Here is a 4,627-nt window from a genome sequence, read left to right as displayed (position 1 = left end):
GAGAGAGAGGCGCCTCCAGAGGATAACTCAGATTCAGCTAGTGAGAGGCAGTTTTGTAAGAACCTCCCTTAGATTAACAGAACATGACAGCTAACTAAAGTAACACCTGTAGTCCGGAAGCCATATAGATGCATTTACACGGCTCTGTATCTCAAATTTACAACAAAAGCACATCTCTGAAGTGTGGCGGGTTTGAATGATATACACTGTTTATGCACCTCCTCCAAAGTAGCGATGGAGCCAAGCCAATTTACAATGTTGTTTCAGTACCTTGCAAATAATTGTCAGTGAACTCCCAGCTCAGAAGACAGCTAACAGCAACATGGTTACAAAAGTCTGCTTTTCTCACAGCCAGCAGACAACGGGCATTTTTCATCCCAGGTCTGTTTAGGCAGTAAAGGTATTGTCCATTCAGTAGGATGCTCCATAGTGTAATTTGCAATAAATTAGTGAAAGCAAAAGAAAAAACTTGCTTATGATCACTCTCAGCAATCATGACCATAATAAAAGGCCATTTATGAAATGAATCAGTCTAATTTCTTAGAGGGCAAAAGAAATATCCAGGTACCAAAGATACTGAGTCCCATAAAAAACATATGCTAAGGACATGTTACAGGCTACCATTCACAGGACAAGCAAGTTTAGTTATCTTAAGAATTGCAGGGAATCTGAATATTCACTGCACGTCATCCTCAGTGAGTCATTGTTGTTCAGCAAAAAAAGGTGAAATGTTCTTTTCAAAACCACTGTCAGGAGCCAGGCTCTCTTTAGCAGCAGAGCAATCCAAGGTGTCTGGTCTCAGTGCTTATTAGAAAGTCTGCAAAACCAAAACAGCATGTTCATGAAGCCCCAGCACTCAGAAGCAGCCTGGCAGCATCGGCTCAGCCCACACCATCAGCCCTGGCAGCCAGCAGGGACACGAGAGGCGGATTGTGACCCCAGATCTGCCAAATGAAAGCAGGGCATTCCTCAGCTTGGAAGAGGAGGTAGGCATTTCCAGTGTCCTCAAGGAGAAGAAGAGAACTGGATAATAATGTTCCAGAGCAGAAATAATATTTTTCTTTTTTTCACTTTTTTAAAATGCTCAGACCCGTAGTGATACTCAGCTTCCCTGAGTTTATCCCTCCCTAGCCAGGCCCTTAGTGAACGGTAAGATGGGTGACAGAAGGCTTCAAGAATAACAGCGCGTTCGGTCCTTGCGTGATGATGGCACCCAGTCTCAGTCAGCAATGGCAAAGCTCCCAGCTCATGCTCGATTTCCCCATGTCCTTGGCAGGGTGGTGTGGACGCTGTGCTGGAGAGGAGCTGGGTGTCACACTTCCAGCCAGCAGCAGTGTGCTGTGCTGCCTTATCCCCTTGGTCAAATAATGACAGAATTAGAACAGGAGCGGAGGTGCTAATAGACACACAGAATAAGACTTTCTTCTTTACACACACAGAGCTCTCCCTTCCCCCTCATCACAGAGATTTCCTCAAACCTGCAAACATGCTTTTAATTGAAGAGTCTAAACCATCAATCATATAAAAGAGCTTGCCACATTCTGCACTGCCTACCACCTGCTTATGAGGAAAAAATAGAAAGTACCAAAGGAGCATACGAATTAAATTGTATTGAAAATTTACTCAGTCAATCTTTTGGGACCAATTCTTGTCTCTCAGAACTGATTTCACTGCACTATTTGTCTTGGTAATATAACCAGAAGTGCTTTCTTCCTTCTGGGAATTGAAACGCCTCTTGCTGTAACCTCTTCTGCGCAGCAGCTGAAAACATAGGGGCTGTATTACCTACTGGGCAAATTCTCAGCCATTAAAACCTTTCTGTTCTCCATCATGGCCCACTTAAGGCACCCTCTGTTCTTAACAGAAAAGACAGCTGCTGGGCCCATTAAACCATTCCTTCAGAGATGCTCAATCCTGTGTATGCCAGAACCAGCGTGTCCTACTGTCCAGCAGTGGAAAGAGATAAGATTGTGATGGGCCATGAAATAGCAGCCTTTGCACAGAGTTTTGATTACCATAAATGTTGCTGATGTTTTACTTTGTTCCTGAAGAAAAAATGATTTACTTGTAGCTAAAGCCTCTAGTAAGAAACGTAGTTCTGAAACTACAGATTTTTGGTTGCTGTTAGCAAAGAACCAGAACTACTGGCTTGCTGTCAAATTTCAGTGGGATGCTTCAGCCAGACTGAACTCAGTTCTGTGGACTCACACAGCAGTAACCTGAAGATTACATTCCTACATCTAAGTGGTATGGGCCACTTGCATCTTGGGGCCGCTCTCATGGGCTGCTGTAAATGATACTTGTAGCAACTGCTTTGCTGGTTCAAGAGTGCAGAAGGGAGGCTGGATAGGCTTATAGCAGTCAGGATTTTTCCTGGATAAGAAGAGTAACTTTTTGCTGATGGATACAGCCCCAGTGTGGCAAAGAGAGATTCACTGGAGAAAGGAGAAAGGGCCAAGAGTGAGGCAGTCAGATCAAAGAATCAATATACAGAAATATGGCCTGCGTGGACCAGAGGGTGCAGGTGTTTGAGACGCTAGCGAGAATGAGGCATTAGGACAAGGAGGGCCTGGTGTGCAGGCAGGTGACACTTTTCAGTTAGCTCTCACCTACCAGTATTTTTGCAAAGACATCTCTTCTCAGATATTTGTATTGATCTTTGAAGTACAAGAAAACCCTTATGAGAAGAACCAGACTTTCTTTCTGTCTTAAATATTCCCCCCAAAAGGGTCTGTTCCCAAACATCCTTTGCATCATCTCTTGCCTTCCCCTGATACTTCTTTTGAGTCTTATTCTAGAAGATTGATTTGTCTGTAGTGTGCATGGGAAATCCTCACATGTCCACTCTACGCAAACCTCTAGACCAAGCAATTTCTCACCTGCCGCTACTGTGATCTATGGGAACAATATATATTGATTAGTGGCTGGACATGAAAATGTGCAAGGCTGAAGGACGTTTCTTTTATTGAGAACCAATTCCCTGCTTGCTCCATTTTCCTGTTATGAGCTCCAGAAGCAAAGATTAATGACAGCCGTTCCACTTGTTTAAACAGCTGATGTCTCAGGCCTAGATCCCACCTGGGGCTCCCTTCTGGACAATAACAACAGACCATTACTGAGCTAAGCAAAAAACCACCATAAAAAATAGCAAAGTTTTAGCTTCCAAGTTGGCAAAGAAAATAATTTCTTCAGGAGCAGAAAACCCATTGAAGAACAGAAAACAAGAACCACTATGGGTAGCAACAGAGTTTTTACTATGGTCCGTTACTATTGTATCTTCATAGATGCAGATTGCAAAATGCAGACGTTGCCGGGGTAGGATGCAGCTGTTGGATATGAAGAGACACAATTGCCATAACTGTATGATGGAAGTGTTCACAGTCAATGAAATGTAGAAAATGACAGGGTCAATGATAATAGATGTGTAGATACAGAGGAAGAAGCTGGAAGAATGTAACAACCAAGAATAATAGGAAAAAAGGCATATGGAGCTATTCCGGGCACCTACTGCAAGTGTTTTTGACAGAGAGGATAAAGAAGATACAGACAACAGGCCAGCAGAGCTGGACCATGGATTACAACCAGTGTATTAAAGAGAGGTAACCTAGGAGCAAGCCTGGCATTTCTTGCTGCACACCCAAGGACCCGGCTGAAGATATATATGGCCCAAAGAAAGGACACAGGTTGCTTTGCTCCTTCCTTGGCACCAAGATGGCAATAATAACAAAAGACGGAGAGATTGTGTTGCTCCTGCATGTGCTACAGTTATTCTTTGGTTAGAGGACTTTAGGTTCCAAGATTCTTGCTCTGTTATTTTTTACCAGTACAAAATTCATTTATTGGAAAAAGTGGTCAAGAATAACAGCTAATTAAAAGCACTACTTGAAATACTCCTATAAGTGAGTACTAGGAGTTCATTGCTTTCCACTTCTTTAAAAGCTCCACAGTCAGGTTTACTGGGTTGTTACTATAACATAACGTTGGTTTTTTTAATGCAAAATTTCACACTTAATTCTTAGGTATGAACTGAGAAATAAGAAATAAGCACCATGCAGCCACCAAGCTTTCCAGTTATATTTTCTTGCCTTATTCCACATGAAAAATACCAGCTGGGACTTCAGTTACATTGCAAACCATTGAACTAATGAATGTTACATCTTGTAGCTGCCATTAACTTGCAGAGATGGGGGAGTTTGGAGGGTGTTATCTGACTGCCATTTGTTTGACTAAGGAACAAAAAAGGAAAGGAAATACAGCACCCTCCACCCCTGCCGTCACCACTTTGTCTGTCTCCATCTGTCATCCATGTAGGCTCTGAATGATGAAATTTATAAGCACTTTCAGGGACACTGAGTGAGTACTGCTGAATCAGGAGAATCACAGTCTGGTCTCAGCGATGAGTTAATCTTTTAAGCCTCATGTTAGTTAAAAGGACTTTTACAGGTCTTCGGTAAAAACTCAGCTGTTACTTTCAGAGAACTTGTAAGCACCAGAGCAGAAGACCTAGGTCTTCGATCCCAGTTTCGGCACTCTGAGGCTTTGGGGAGGAGGGATGAAGAAAATGTTATTTATCAGTGGTGACCTCATTTATCTCCTTTTCCTTGTTTTGGGCTCAGGAAAGCTGCTG

General features: G+C 42.8%; 1 protein-coding gene across 1 annotated transcript in view; it reads right to left on the bottom strand.

The window, feature by feature from the left end:
- Positions 1 to 4,627, bottom strand: part of API5 (apoptosis inhibitor 5) — a 40,903-nt gene that overhangs the window by 35,479 nt on the left and 797 nt on the right. The window lies entirely within an intron of this gene.

The sequence above is a fragment of the Egretta garzetta genome, unplaced genomic scaffold, assembly GCF_000687185.1.
Source record: "Egretta garzetta isolate BGI_Z169 unplaced genomic scaffold, ASM68718v1 scaffold329, whole genome shotgun sequence".
Taxonomy (NCBI): domain Eukaryota; kingdom Metazoa; phylum Chordata; class Aves; order Pelecaniformes; family Ardeidae; genus Egretta; species Egretta garzetta.
The sequence above is the reverse complement of the archived record's forward strand: the minus strand, read 5'-3'. Positions and strand labels throughout refer to the sequence as shown.